Source organism: Podarcis filfolensis (assembly GCF_964270895.1).
Source record: "Podarcis filfolensis genome assembly, chromosome: 8".
NCBI lineage: Eukaryota > Metazoa > Chordata > Lepidosauria > Squamata > Lacertidae > Podarcis > Podarcis filfolensis.
The window spans coordinates 5,643,186-5,658,685 of NC_139611.1; the positions used below are offsets into that span (position 1 = coordinate 5,643,186).

The 15,500-nt window shown below is 49.9% G+C and overlaps 1 protein-coding gene across 1 annotated transcript in view; it reads left to right on the top strand.

Annotated features, from left to right (window-relative positions):
• Positions 1-431: 431 nt before the first annotated feature.
• Positions 432-15,500, top strand: part of RASSF2 (Ras association domain family member 2) — a 50,414-nt gene continuing 35,345 nt past the window's right edge. The window contains exon 1 of the mRNA XM_083629628.1: positions 432-469. The gene's annotated coding sequence lies outside the window, so the exon portion shown is untranslated. The remainder of the gene's footprint in view (positions 470-15,500) is intronic.

Here is a 15,500-nt window from a genome sequence, read left to right on the forward strand (position 1 = left end):
CTGCAACGCAGGGAAGGGTGGACTAGAAGACCCCTGGGGGTCCCTAACCAACGCGACGGTCCATTTGGCTGCCCTGGCTTCTCTTGCTGCAAAAGGGGCAGCAGGTTTTTGGAGGTCGGAGGCTAGCGAAACCCTGCCAACCCTGGAGGGCCCCCCCAGAGCCCGGGACCCCTAGCGCCCCTCCAGCTCCAGGCTCCGCTCGATAGCATTGTCTGGCCGGGCTCACCCCCCTCCCCAGCCCCCCAGCTGCGGGAGGAGCCTCCAATGAGCGCGGGGGGGGGGCGTCGGCGCGGCGATTGGCTGGGCTCCGGCGGGGAGGGGGCGCCCGAGAGAGAGGCCGGCCGGCCGGCGGGGGCGGGGACTCCTCCCCCGGCAGCTGCGAGGAGGGGATCCGGGCGGCGGCCGCCGTCGTCTGCTGCTTGCGAGGACGCCCAGCCGCGGGATCGGGGCCCGGGGAGGGGCGCTCCCGGTAAGTTGCAGCCGGACCTCGCCTGGTGGAGGGAGGGGGCGCAGCGAAGACGCACGCACTCCCCCCTTCCCGGGGGCCGAAAGACTCTCCGCATCTTCCGACGGCTGGACAGAAGAGACCCACGAGCTGCATGGGGGGGCGGGGGGGATGCTGCCTGGGGAGAATCGGCCGAGTTTGGAAGGAACCCCCACCCCGGAAGAAGCCCCTTTAGATTCGCGGGCGCCCAACTCGGAGAAGGCGGCTGCTCTCTCTGCGCCCTTCTTGGAGTTGGGCGGGACTGGCGGGGGGGTGTGGATCCCCGCAGAACCCCCAGGAACCCCGCTCCCCACTGCTTATCCCTGATCTATCCGCTCAGCCCCAAGCGCCTTGCTTCCGAGTAAACCCGTCTGGGGACGACGGAGAGCCGACCTAGTGATCTGGAGCCCATTCATCCCGGAGCGGGGCGCGGAGAAGAGGAGGGTCTCCTGCGCAAGCAGCTGTTCAGATGGATGAATGGAGCGATGAATGAATGGGAATTGGGGAATTGGGGGGAGGAGCGGGCCCCTTTGTGGCTTCCCTTCGTTGCACCGGGTGCTTGTGCAGGCAGGATCGGGCCCAGGACGACTTTCTGACACTCTCTGGGAGGAGAGTGTAGTTAGTGGTGAAGAGGAAACAGTTTGTGCTGCTGGGGCGGGGTGGGACAGGCCAGGACTCCTGGGTTCTCTCTTGAGTGGGGTGAAAGAAGAGGATATTAATTAATTCAGGAAGGCCACCCCAGGGACTGGGAATTTGGGGAGGGGATTCCCTTACTCTAAGTGGGTGACTCCTCCCTCCCTCCTTCCCCATCGCTTTGTGTCTCTCTATTCATCCCTCCCCGTGATGGACTGTCGCTGCCTTTGTGGCTGGCTGTACCATCTCCGCCCCCCCCTCCCCGGGTAATTTGTTATCTGCCACTGGGACTCAGATTCTCAGCTCCACAGAGGATGAGGAAGTGGGTGGGGAGGGGCGGCTGAAAGAGGAAGAAAGTGGGGCTTGTGAGTTTTGCAAAGTGCTGCACTACGCATAGGGGTGAGTCTGTCTGTTCCTGTTAACCATTAGCTTTTTTTGGGGGGGGGGTGGACTTTAGCCGGGTGGAAAGAGCTTGCATGTTACTCTTGTAGCTTGTACCCCAGACATGGCTCCTAAATGCACTGGATTGTAAATTTGGGTGTGTTCAGGCTCTCCCCACCCCCACCCACGCACTTTGAGATATTAAGTCCCATTGCATCTGATGAAGTAGGTCTAGCCTCAATAAACGTCTACCAATTTTTGTGTTAGTGCCAAAAGATTCTTCTCTTGCAATGGACTTAATTTCCATCTACAAACTTTTGCTTTGCTTCTCTTCTGCCTGCCTTTGAGACTCTCTCAAAGTCTTTCTCCCATTTTGTCCAGCTCTAGCAAATAACCTCCAGTATAATGTTTAATGTTCAGCAAGATCTCTTCTGTAGCACCACATCTGCATATTTCTTAATCTGCTCTGTCCCTGAAGGCTAAGGATGGGTAATATTCAAAATAATAATATCCAGCTCTGGAATCTCTGGCTCCCAAGTGCAGAAGAATCAGTTGCTGGCTGCCCCTTCTTCATTTCTTCCTCCACCAAGACTGTGTGAAAGAGGGGGTGGAGCACCACATTCTTCCCTGATAGTTCATTTGTGGTTTGTTCTTAGTTCTGAACTGACTCTGCAGGCAGCACAAACCAACAGTTCTCCTGTGCTCAGTTTTGGTGGGCAGCATGAACAACATTTAATTCTCTGACTTTTTCTAGTGGTCAGGTTGTTTTAGGACTACTAAACATATGCATTCCTAGCTTCAGCTTTTTGTGTTCTAAAAGGACCCTAACAATCTTGATAGCTCTGCCATTAAGACTCAGGCCTTCTCAATTTGTCACTAAGCAGTTGGGTCAGAGAAGATGCCATTCAGTGGTAGAACACAAACTTTGCATGTAAAAGGTCCCAGGTTCAGTCCCCAGCAGCTCCAGTAAAGGTAAAGGGACCCCTGACCATTAGGTCCAGTCGTGGCTGACTCTGGGGTTGCGCCGTTCATCTCGCTTTACTGGCCGAGGGAGCCGGCTTACAGCTTCCGGGTCATGTGGCCAGCATGACTAAGCCACTTCTGGCAAACCAGAGCAGCGCACGGAAACGCTGTTTACCTTCCCGCCGGAGCGGTACCTATTTATCTACTTGCACTTTGACATGCTTTTGAACTACTAGGTTGGCAGGAGCAGGGACCGAGCAACGGGAGCTCACCCCATTACAGGGATTCGAACCGCCGACCTTCCGATTGGGAAGTCCTATTCTCTGTGGTTTAACCCACAGTGCCACCCGCGTCCCCTAGCAGCTCCAGTAGGCCAAACCTAAACAGACCGGAGAGCCCCGCTTTGTTTAACAAGCCCCCCACCCCCAGAGGAGGACTCATGAACCCTGGAAACGCACTTGGGTTCAATGTACTCTGATCCACATCTGGGGACCTGTTTCGTACCCTTTCATGGCTTTGCTGCTCTTGAATTCCATGGCAGGTGGGATAGAAATGTAATGAAATAAGCAAGGAATGGATGCTAAACTAAATTCTTCTATAAAATAAATTATTGCTGAATGCTGAAAATCTAGGAAAAAAGATTTCAGAAGAGTTAAACAGTGTCTGGAAAACCTTAATGAGGCTTAAGTGAACATGCTGCATTAAGCAGAGAGAAGCATTTTTTGTTCCAAGCTGGGCTCGTTTCCTAACTTTTTGGAAGGGGAGATACAAAAACCAAATGCTCAAGCTGATTAATTTCTTTATTAGTGTGCCAGAGGGTTCCGAGATTTTCCCATTTGCCTAGCACAAGTGAAAACTAGATCCAGGCAACCAGGCAAGGAAACTATTTATTTACAAATTAGAAAAGGTTTGCCTTTGCCTTCCATGCTATTAAAGTGCCCAGAAATTACAATATATGAATATTTGAGCAGGCAGACTAATAATTAGTTTTGTTGGCTATGAATTCCACTTGGACAGGTGGAATTTATTTGCATAGGTGCACCTGGATGGTGCAGTGGCTTTGGGTGAGAGCTTGTGAGCTCCCACCGGAAGCCGCAGTCGCATGACCCCAGCAGTGGCAATGGGGGTGCCACCCTATGGGGTTCTGCAGCCTGACGCAGCCACTTTAGTCTGCCTTATGGGCTGGCTGGCTGGCCCTGATGCAGCCAAAAGTCTGGATTCGCTTTTTAAGGCTGTGGAGAGCTATAGAACTACGGCGAGCAAGGGAACTGTTAGAAGAGAGGAAACAGGAGAGAGGGGTCCAAGTGGACCCTGGTGCCTGCAGCCATAGAGACCTAATGGATGGGTTAATTGAAACAGAAGGAAGAAAGATCAGTGGGAGAGTGCAGGGTGGGTTTCTAAGCCAAGGATTTGATATTCTTGGCAGAAGGGTGCAGGGAACTGCAGCTGGCAAAAGGGAAGGCATTGCTTGGGGAGGGAAGTCCAGAGGCAGAGCCAAAGGGGGCGATTTCCAGAACTGTGAGGCTGCAGCACTTCTGACTTTAAGCAAAGAGCCCCAGGGGGAATTAAGCCACCAGGGCAGAAACTGTATCCTTCCTCGAAGGGTGGCAGTGTGTTGTTGTGTGCTTAAATTTGGCTAAAAACAACTTTTGAGAGCCATGGGGAAATCTGGCCAAGCCAAAGTATATTCAGTTCCCATTAATTTTAAGCCAAGTCAGCGGCATGTCCGAGTGCCTACGGCTGCTGCAACAGTAGGAACTTCCCCTGTTGAGCAAAGCAAGACTTGATTGGCACTTGGCAATGTAGCTTTCCATAAAATGTTGAATCGGAAGTTTCCTATCCCTGTTTGAAGAATAGTATTGGGGTTTCGTGAAATTACATCGTATTTTTATTATTGTGTGCTGCCCTGGGATCCTCTGGATTTAATTCAAGCAATTAAATAAAAGTCACCATGCAAAATAGGGGGAAATAATAATAATAATAATAATAATAATAATAATAATAATAATAATATTTTTTTATTTATACCCCGCCCTCCCCAGCCAAGGCCGGGCTCAGAGCGGCTTACAAGCAATAATAAAAAACAAGATGAATGATTACAACTTAAAAACAAAAATAAAATACAACATTAAAATAATGGAACATTAAAATATTAAAATGTAGCCTCATCGCAGGAGGAGAAGGAAAAGAAAAAACAAAGAGAGGGAGGGAGGGAATCAAATTGGCTCCAAGCCAAAGGCCAGGCGGAACAACTCTGTCTTACAGGCCCTGCGGAAAGAAATCAGATCCTGCAGGGCCCTGGTCTCATGAGGCAGAGCGTTCCACCAGGCCGGAGCCAGAGTTGAAAAGGCCATGGCTCTGGTTGAAGCCAGTCTAACTTCCTTAGGGCCCAGGACCACTGGGTGTTGCTATTTATGGACCTTGAGGCTCTCCGTGGGGCATACCAGGAGAGGCAGTCCCGTAGGTACGAGGGTCCAAGGCCGTGAAGGGCTTTAAAGGTCAAAAGCAGCACCTTAAATCTGACCCTGTACTCCACCGGGAGCCAGTGCAGCTTGGAAAGCACTGGGTGAATATGCTCCCATGGCAGAGACCCCGTGAGGAGCCTCTCCGTGAGGGAAATGTGTGCATGACTGATCTGCATAATTTGCCTAAGCTGAAGAAAGTTGTCTCCAGCTGAGATGGAGGCGGTTGCTGGAAGCCACAGGTGGAGAGAGGGCTCTTGTGCACACTTGCTGGTTTCCCATGGACATCTGGTTGGCCACTGTGAGAACGGGATGCTGGACTAGATGGACCATTGGCCGGATCCAGCAGAAGGACTGTTCTTATGTTCTTGCTTGCTCTTTCAGAAGGAAGCCTTAAATTTTATGCAAGATCCGCTGCTGGGGTCTTCCAGCGCTGACATGCTGTTGCTTCATTAAGAGTGTGTTAGAGAGACTGGCTTGCTGAGTTGCATCTGGGCTGGATTTAAGCCCTTGCTGCAGATTGCCACAGACCTCCCAGTCAGAAGCAGCAAAAAGTTGGGGGAGGCATGTGGGGGTGGGCTCACCTCAAGGCTTCGCTTATCTGAAAGAAGCTGCAGTTCTCAGGCCAGCAAAGATGATGGATACCAGTCCAGATCAACCAGGAACCTGCTTCCTTTCTGTGATTGGATGTAGCAGCACAAATAGAACTTCTGTCACATTCAGCTGCTACCATCAGGTGTCAAGAAACAGAGGCATGCATGTGTGAACCAGATCCTTGTGTGAAGCATATGCAAGATGCAGAATAGGGTGCAATTCACACTTCTATTCAGGGACGTGGGTGGCACTGTGGTTTAAACCACAGAGCCTAGGGCTTGCCGGTCAGAAGGTCAGCAGTTCGAATCCCCGCAACGGGGTGAGCTCCCGTTCCTCGGTCCCAGCTCCTGCCAACCTAGCAGTTCGAAAGCACATCAAAGTGCAAGTAGATAAATAGGTACCACTCCGGTGGGAAGGTAAACAGTGTTTCCGTGCACTGTTCTGGTTCACCAGAAGTGGCTTAGTCATGCTGGCCACATGACCTGGAAACTGTAAGCCGGCTCCCTTGGCCAGTAAAGCGAGATTAGTGCTGCAACCCCAGAGTCGTCCGCGACTGGACCTAATGGTCAGGGCTCCCTTTACCTTTACCTTTACATACTTCTACTCAGGATTGATTGGGCACCATGTAGGGATCTTCTGACATGTAGTGTTAGAGCATGGGTAGGCAAACTAAGGCCCGGGGGCCGGATCCGGCCCAATCACCTTCTAAATCCGGCCTGCAAACGGTCCAGGAATCAGGGTATTTTTACATGAGTAGAATGTGTGCTTTTATTTAAAATGCATCTCTGGGTTATTTGTTAGGGTATAGGAATTCATTCATCCCCCCCCATATAGTCCAGCCCCCCACATGGTCTGAGGGACAGTGGACTGGCCCCCTGCTGAAAAAGTTTGCTGACCCCTGTGTTAGAGTGTCAGATTAGGGCCTGTGAGACCAGGGTTCAAATTCCTACTCAGCCGGGAAGCTTGCTGGGTGATCTTGGGCCAGGGTTGTTGGAGAATAAAATGGGGAGGGGGAGAACTATGTGTGCCACCTTGGACTTCTTGGTGGAAAGAAAGGTGTGCTTTGAATGTAAGAAATAAGAAATCTTATACAGGAAGGGAGTGTGTGTGTGTGTGTGTAAGCCAAGATGGTAAATCTGTTGAAAGTACAGAATTAAATGATTGAAAGTTAGTCTCAGCAAACAGATGCTTAGTGCCATTTCACTTCCCTCTTGATCCTTTGCCCTGGTGCTGCCCAGGGGAGCTGAGCACCTCTGCTCTCCTGAACAGTCTGGCAGCCAGACTTTGGATTAGGGGGCAATTTCGCTGCTTCTTCACCTGGGTAGCAGCAGCTGGTTTGCAGAGCAGATGGCCTTGCTGGGATCAAGAAAATAGTTTTAAAGTTATTTTTAGTTTGGATTATGGCTTTTGTGGGGGGTGCCAGTTTGGCCCCCAAGAGTGTTTTAAGTATGTGAAATGGAAGCAAAATGTATTGTGGCTGATCAGATCCTGCCATTTAGGTTCTCTTGATTCTATAAGTTGGGAAACTGATGCCAAAAGAAGCCTGTTTCTCTTGTGAGAAAGCAGGCTGGGGTCTCCTTTTTTGAAATGGGAGCTGTCACTTCAGAGGATGGGCCTGCAGGCTCCCTGGGGGAGGCAGCCCAGTCCTCAAAGGTGCCACCGCATGGCATGCCTTCGTATGTCTGCCCTTGGCGTTTCTTGCTGTAGGCAAAGGTAACGCTCTGGGAATCGCAAGGAGCAGAAATTCTCTCCCTAAGGCCAGGAGTCATGCAAACCCCTCCATCTGTCCCTGTTTTCTGATCTCTGCTAGATCACTGTCCTGGTTTGGTTTTTGTTTTTACTCTTAGCAACAAAACAAAACCTTGTAAAAATGCTGCTAGATTTGGTGCTGTGCATCGGTTTTCAGGCGTCTCCCTGCTGGAGTTCCGAGTTGGCCAGCAAATGCATCTCTGCTACACTTCTCTGGCTTGCATCTTCCTGCAGCCAGGTGCCCACCAGATGTTTCAAGCCGGGGTTGCAGACGTGCTGTACCTTTGAAGCACATTCAAAGCACATTTCCCCCATCAAAGAATTCTGGGCACTGGAGTTTGTTAAGGATTGCTGGGAACTGTAACTTTGCAACTGCCTGGAATTGTTTGAGGGAAAGGATTTGCTCCAATTGTGCTTTAAAGGTATAGTGCAGGCATAGGCAAACTTGGCCCTCCAGATGTTTTGGGACTACAACTCCCATCACCCCTAGCTAACAGGACCAGTGGTCAGGGATGATGGGAATTGTAGTCTCAAAACATCTGGAGGGCATAGCTGTCAACCGTCCCTTATTTGGCGGGAAAGTCCCTTATCCCAGCGCTGTGTCCCGCTGCTGTCCCTTATTGATGATGTCCCTTAAATTTCCCGGGTTTCAAAGGAAGCAGCTCCTCTCCCTCCCTCCCTGCCGGCCAGGGAGGAGGGAGGCTCCAACTGTGTTGCTTGGCTGTGTTGCTCACCCAATAAGGAGTCTAAGAACGACTGGGGGGGTGGAGCTTGCATGCCTTGTGCCGATCAAATTGGCCGAGTTGCCTGGGGACTTGCCTTTGCTCAGCGCTTCCCAGCGGAGAGGTGACAGTGGTTTTCCTTGCTGCATCCCCTTTGCCGGGTTGCTGCGCTGTGAGAACCACCGCTTGAGGCTTCGTTTGGCTGCTGGCTGGGCTTTCTGCCTTTGGCTTGGAGGGGCTCAGAAGCTGAACATACCTATGCTTGGAAAACCCCTTATTTCGGCTGCTGATCCCTTATTTTCGAGGCTGCTGGTCCCTTATTTTCAAATCTGTAAGTTGACAGCTATGCTGGAGGGCTGAGTTTGCCTATGCGTGTTATACTGTATTACACGGCCTACAACTGCCATTTGTCTTAAGTCAGCATCAACATGCTTCCATCAGCCCCAGCATCTTACAGTTGTGTTGTCTGGATCTGATGGGAGTTGCCGCTCAAAACGTCCCAAAGGTGCCAGGTTGGTGGAGCCCAGGGTCGTGCATGCAGCTAAACACTCAAGATGCCAATCAATGCTCACTCTGTCGTTGTGCCCACACTTCAGCTGCTGAGCTGTCTCTTGGGCAGCTAGTAACTTATTGCAGGATGAATAGATGTTGGTAGTATATCTTTAACCTAAGGATCAAATGACCTCTTGGCATCTAAATGAGTTGAGCAGAAGCGACTGCTACAAAAGTGTGTGTCTGCATATCCAGCACTCACTCCCTTGTCCAAAAGGTTGGCTTATTATTTGTCATGAAACTGACGGTGTGTGTACATGCTGCTTCAGAGAGCAAAGTTACAGTAGAAGCAGGCAGCAACTCGCACACTACAGACACAGCTTGATCTAAAGAGGACAAGGAGGTTCCTTGTCAAAAGCCTAAAGACAGAATGTGTGGCGTTTGACACAGACTCTGGCTAAAAGTACAGCAAGAAGGGGAGAGGGGTGCGCATACCTGGAGCAAAGCTCTCAGGCTGGTCCTTGAGAGCACAGAGTGAAAATGGGTCCATGTTGGAGCTGTTAGAGCTGACAAACCATTGAAAGTGTAAGTAGTTTGGGGCCAATGTTGGGTTATGGAGAAGGGAAGGGGTCTTTTAGAGGAGTAATTCGGTAAGAACACCTTGATTCCTCTGTTTCATTATTCATTTCTTACAAGTTCCTGTCTGCTAGTTATTCTGCTTACCTGACTTAGTTTGTAGTTGAAAGAATATAATCCTAGTGAGAAATGACTAAATGGTTTATCTTTGTTTGTTTCCTGTCTTCTATGTAGAGCCCGTTCTTTTTGGAGGAGATGTGAATTAAATTTTGCTAACAACAGATTACTGTGCTGATATTTACATAAAGTCTTGAGAGATCAGGAAGCGTTCCAGGATGATAAGGACTCTTATCAGGGTCAGGAAAGTCCATTGAGGGGTTTATTTTAAATCAAGTTTATGCCAGCTGTACTGATGCCATGATCTGCAGTAATAAAACACTGGAAAAGTTCCAGTTGGCGCTCATCATTACGCAACCGAGTTGTGCCTTTGGCAGTGGGTCAGGGCGGGAGGAAGGCTCTGAGCCTTGGGGTGGGAAGAGGGAGGTGACCAGGGTGTCCCTGGATTCATTTATGAAATGCTGGTGGGTCTGGTTTCCTCAGTTCAGCTGTGGGACTGTCCAAGGCCCTGTTCAGCTGTCTGGTTCCCATCATGTGAAATAGCTTGCAGGGAAGTGTGGGGTCAGCCCCCTCCCTTTGACAGCCCCACACCAAGCACCCAGTGTTAGTCTGACAGAGTAGTCTCCTTTTCCATTTCCAACAGAAGGAACCTCCATCTCTCAGGGTTCCTGTCCCCATGTTGGAAGCAAACACACCCTGCTTCAGACTGAGCTACAGCAGAAACTGAAAATGGAGGTTTCCACTGGGTGTTCTTGAGGACCTCTTTGTGCATTCAGGGTCCATGGGTAGCCCTGACTGGCCATGGAAGCCAGGGACCTGAGAGACGAGGCTTTGATTTCCCCACTCGGCCATGAAGCTCACTGGGTGACCTTGAACCAGTCACTGTCTTCTGTTAGCCTAATGTACCTCACAGGGTTGTTGGGATTACATGACAAGTGGGGAAACCATGTACGCCACCTTGAAAAAATGCAAGAAGTAAATGGGTACCAGAAGGGACGCCGGTGGCGCTGTGGTCTAAACCACTGAGCCTTGGGCTTGCCGATCAAAAGGTTGGTGGTTTGAAGCCCTGCGATGGGGTGAGCTCCTGTTGCTCGGTCCCTTCTCCTGCCAACCTAGCATTTTGGAAGCATGCCAAAAAGTGCAAGTATATTAATAGGTACCGCTCTGGTGGGAAGGTAAATGGCGTTTCCATGCACTGCTCTGGTGTTGGTGTTCCATTGCGCCAGAAGTGGCTTAGTCATGCTGGCCACATGATCCGGAAAAACTCTGCGGAGCGGACAAACGCTGGCTCCCTCAGCCAGTAAAGCAAGATGAGCGCTGCAACCCCAGAGTCATTTGCGACTGGACTTAACTGTCAGGGGTCCCTTTGTTGTTGTTGTTTAGTCGTTTAGTCATGTCCGACTCTTCGTGACCCCCTGGACCAGAGCACGCCAGGCACTCCTGTCTTCCACTGCCTCCCGCAGCTTGGTCAAACTCATGTTCGTAGCTTTGAGAACACTGTCAACCATCTCATCCTCTGCCGTCCCCTTCTCCTTGTGCCCTCCATCTTTCCCAGCATCAGGGTCTTTTCCAGGGAGTCTTCTCTTCTCATGAGGTGGCCAAAGTATTGGAGCCTTAGCTTCATGATCTGTCCTTCCAGTGAGCACTCAGGGCTGATTTCCTTAAGAATGGATAGGTTTGAGCTTCTTGCAGTCCATGGGACTCTCAAGAGTCTCCTCCAGCTCCAGAATTCAAAAGCATCAGGGTAAAGGGGTCCCTTTACCTTTACCTTTAAATGGGTACCACATGCTCAAACAAGGTGATGGTGTGTGCAGAACAACCTCTTTTAAGCAGGGTAGCGCAGTGTGCTGTGGAGTTTATTTTTGTGCTTCTGCTCGTTGCAGGTCTGGTTTGTTCCACACCTGGTGTGGTTGGCCTCTTTCCTCCCCTTCTCTTTCCTCTGTTCCTTCCTCCATCACTCATCCCTGGGCAGCTGGGAGCTACGCTGCCACGAGGCAGATGGATGGTTCTGTGTCTCCATTAAGAGGAGAGAGGCTGACAAATGGAGCGACTTTCGGCAAGGCCAGATGGGAAGGGCTGCCTCCGAGAGCAGACCAAGATGGAGGAGAGTGGCTGAGGAGGCGGGGAGAGAGGGGAGGCCCAGTGGTCCTGCTGCAGGAGGAATGGACGGCAGGCGTAACAGCTGGTCCAAAGGCCAATGTCACTCTAGGTTGGATTATTGCAAAGCTTTGCATCCTCACAACACACCAGTGTTTGCACTGCACACAAAGGCCCCAGCATTAATTGTGTGGCTTTTTAAAGCTTCCTCAAAGAAGCTTAGGCAGGAGGCAGCATATGTTGTCTCCCCAGCGGCATTTTATCCCCATAATTTTTTTTGGGGGGGAGGAAGTGTGGCCCTCCAAAAAAAATTAAAATGCATGTGCACACAAAGCGAATGCAGAATCAGCCCTGGTGAGTAAACAGTGGGCGCTGGGCGTGCAATGCTGGGTGACTTCATGGCTGAGTCATTTCAAAGTGGGCAGGCAGTGCAAAGAATTCAAAATTTAAAACATCTCCTGCAGGTATTTTGATTTCGTCAATGCTCCTAAAAAGGTCAGAGCAGCTCAGAAGAATGAAAGCAGTAATAAAAACGTAAACTAGTTGACTAGAAATTAAGGCCTTACAATAGCGGGAAACTGACATGCACAGATAAAAAGAAGTCGTACTTCACGCGGGCCGTAGTTAAACTGTGGAACTCCCTCCCACAGGAAGCAGTCGTGGCCTTCAGCTTGGGTGGCTTTGAAAGAAGATGGGAGAGAGGGCTGTTGATGGCTACTAGCCATGACAGCTGCTCTCTGCCTCTGCAGTTGGAGGTAGCGATGTTTCTGAATACCAGTTGCTGGAAGCTGCAGAAGGGGAGAGGGCCCTGCTATACTAGATAGGCCTCCACTGGCCTGATCCTGCAGGCTCTTCTTCTGTCCACCAGTTTTTTTAAAAAAGTTCTGTTTGACTTGTAGCTCCAGCCCTCCTCCTCCTCCAGCTACACCCATTTGGGACCACTCTGCTCCTTTTTTCCTACTGGAAATGGGCCCGTGGTCTGAACTAGCACCTTCTTCTGCCCCTGCTTGCTTCTCTTTAGTGCAGCTGCTTCCAAAATCTCCTCTCTGGAGGGAGAGATGCTTCCTTGCACAGCTGGCTCTGCTCCTTCCTCCTAACCGGTGCAGTGGATGCTCAGAGTTTGGGTTGCCAAATAGAATTAAGCTCCCACACCAGAACATCTGGAAAAAGGCAGGAACTCAGCTGCTTCTGATGGAAATGGTGTCTGCGAATCACAGAAGCCTTGGAGCCTTATCTTTGAGGGGTCCTTTTGAGCAGGACGTGTGAGCTGTACTTTTAAGGGGGGGGGCAGGAAGGTTCTTTCTCAAGGACCTCAGTGCTGCTTTTGCCAGCTCTGAACCTCTCCTTGTTCTCCAGGATGCAGAATGGAGAGCTGGGGTTTCCTCTCCCCCCCCATTTTTTTATTGTTTTTCCACATTTATGACAAATATAACATATAATACACACAAAGGAAAAGACAGTACAATACTAAAAGAAAAGAAAAAGAAAAATATAAGCACTTATTACTTCTAGAACCCATTTTATCTTTCATTGTTATCTGACTTCCTCAAATCCCCCCTAACTGAATTTCATTGTATCACCTTGTAACAGTTTTCCAAAATCCTCTTTCTAATAAAATTAAATCCTTCAATTTACTATCTTCTTCTCTTTTCTTATTAGTCTAAATCCATAGTTCTTTACAACTCCTTCTTATTCTAATCCTAAGCCTAATCGATACTTTCAAGGGACTTCTAATGATCTTATATTACAATATTTAGCTAGATAGTCTTTAAACTTCTTCCAATCTTCTTGGTGTTCCTCTTCCTTCTGGTCGCGGATTCTTCCCATCAGGTCAGCCAGCTCCAAAAAGTCCAACATCTTCATCTGCCATTCTTCTACCGTTGGTATTTCTTGAGATTTCCAGTTTTTAGCTAATAGCAGTCTTGCTGCTGTAGTGGCATACAAAAATAATCGTAACATCTTTTTGGGGCAATTCCAGTCCTATTATTCCAAGTAAAAAGGCTTCTGGTTTCTTAACAAATGTATTTTTCAACATTTTTTTCAACTCATTGTAAATCTTTCCCCAGAAGTCCTTAACCCTGGGACACGTCCACCACATGTGATAAAAGGTGCCTTCTTTTTCTTTGCACTTCCAACATAAATTATCATTCGTGTGGTAAATCTTTGCTAATTTTACCAGGGTTAAGCACCATCTATACATCATTTTCATAATGTTTTCTTTTAATACCGTACATGCAGTAAACTTAACCCCTTTCTCCCACAACCTTTCCCAGTCTCCCAACATTATATTGTGTCCAACATCCCTTGCCCAGGGGTTTCCTGATTTGGTGAATGACTTGACAGTGGTCTGCGGAAGCCCCACTCTGGTCCTAGGTGTCAAGGATGGAGAAGAACAAATCCTGCAGAGCATCTGGTGGGAGTCTTTGGATTCCTAGTGAACTCTCTGCTTTTCAGTCCAGCTGAGCTGTTGTCCTCTGCCCCCTGCCCCCACCCGCCCCAAATGCATGCAGGAAACACCATCTGTTTCTAAGCTCAGGGCCAAACCAGGCAGGATGTGGGAGATCTAAGATGCAGCATTTGTGACTTTCTAGTTTAGAGAAAAGGCGAGTAAGACATGTCAGGAGTTTTTAAGACGAAGCCTGGCATGCAGAAAGTGGATAGAGATAAGCTTTTACTCCCTCCCTCGTAACACTAAACTTTTGGACATCCAATGAAACTGAACATTGGGAGATTCAGGACAGATGAAAGAAAGGACTTATTCACACAACACATAGTTAAAACTCTGGAACTTGTTCCTGCAGGGGCCGGGGTGCAAATCCTCCCCCTGCCCCATTCCCATACACCTGAGCCAATGCACTGGTGGAGATGGTTTTGCGGTTCCTGGCCTGGTTAGGACGGCTCTCCGTCTTGCCTGCTGAGTCCCCATCGCCCAGCATGACCCGGGCAGTGCCTTTGGCAAAGACCCTTGGCTGAGAAAGCAGACAGAGAGGTAGCCAGCCCTGGCTGTGTGCTTCCAGGGGGTGTCTTGCATGCGCTGCTCACAGGGTGTGCGCTGGCTGTGCCCCTCCCCGGCTGCATTTGTTTAAGGCAGCAAGCCTCAGGTGGAGCACTGTGGGAGAGGGGGCCTGTCCAAGTGCCCCCTTGGCTCGCTTGTGGCCCTCAGGTGCTGGGGAGGGCAAATGGTTTGTTTGTTTATTACCTGCCCTTCACCCTAAGGTTTGAGCATGGGTAACAATGCGGGTGGCGCTGTGGTCTAAACCACTGAGCCTTGGGCTTGCCAATCAGAAGGTCGGCGGTTTAAATCCCTGCGACGGGGTGAGCTCCCATTGCCTGGTCCCTGCTCCTGCCAACCTAGCAGTTGGAAAGCACGTCAAAGTGCAAGTAGATAAATAGGTACCACTCTGGCAGGAAGGTAAACGGTATTCCGTGCGCTGTTCTGGTTCGCCAGCTTAGTCATGCTGGCCACATGACCCGGAAGCTGTCTGCGGACAAACACCAGCTCCCTCAGCCTACAGAGCGAGATGAGCACACAACCCCAGAGTCGTGTCTGACTGGACATAACAGTCAGGGGTACCTTTACCTTTACAGCATTAAAGCACAATATTAATAACAACTAAAAACAACTTACAACCATCCTCTGAAAGCCGTACAATGCAGATGCCAGATGCACCTTTGCAGGGAGGGAGTTTCACAGCTAAGGGGCCACCACAGAGAAGGCCCTCTTGCCTGGGTCACCACCATGCCAAGCCTTCTAGGGTGGAGGAACTACCCAGGGGTCCCCCTGTTCTGATCTTGGAGGCAGCCTCTCAGGTCTTTGGAGCCTGAGACATTTAGGGCTTTAAACACCAGGGCTTTTTCCCAGCTGGAACTCAGTTCCGGCACCTCTCAGACAGACGCCATTGCCATTCTAAGAGAACAAGGGAGGCGTTCATGGTGAGTTCTGGCACCTCTTTTTCTAGAAAAATAGCACCGTTAAACACTAATGTGAGCACCTTAATTGGGTCCGGAAACAGCACAGCTGTTTCAAAATGGGTTATATGAGATCTAAGTGGAACCCCAGCCAGCCAGCTCCTGTGTTTGAAGTTTCTGAGTCATCTTCAAGGGCAGCCCCACACAGTGCATGTTGCAATGATCCAGTCCAGCAAACCAGCCAGAGCTGAAGAAAGGCACTCCCAGCCACCGCTGCCAGTCTTGAAGAGACAACGGCACAGTAGTTTGGAAATAGGGTGG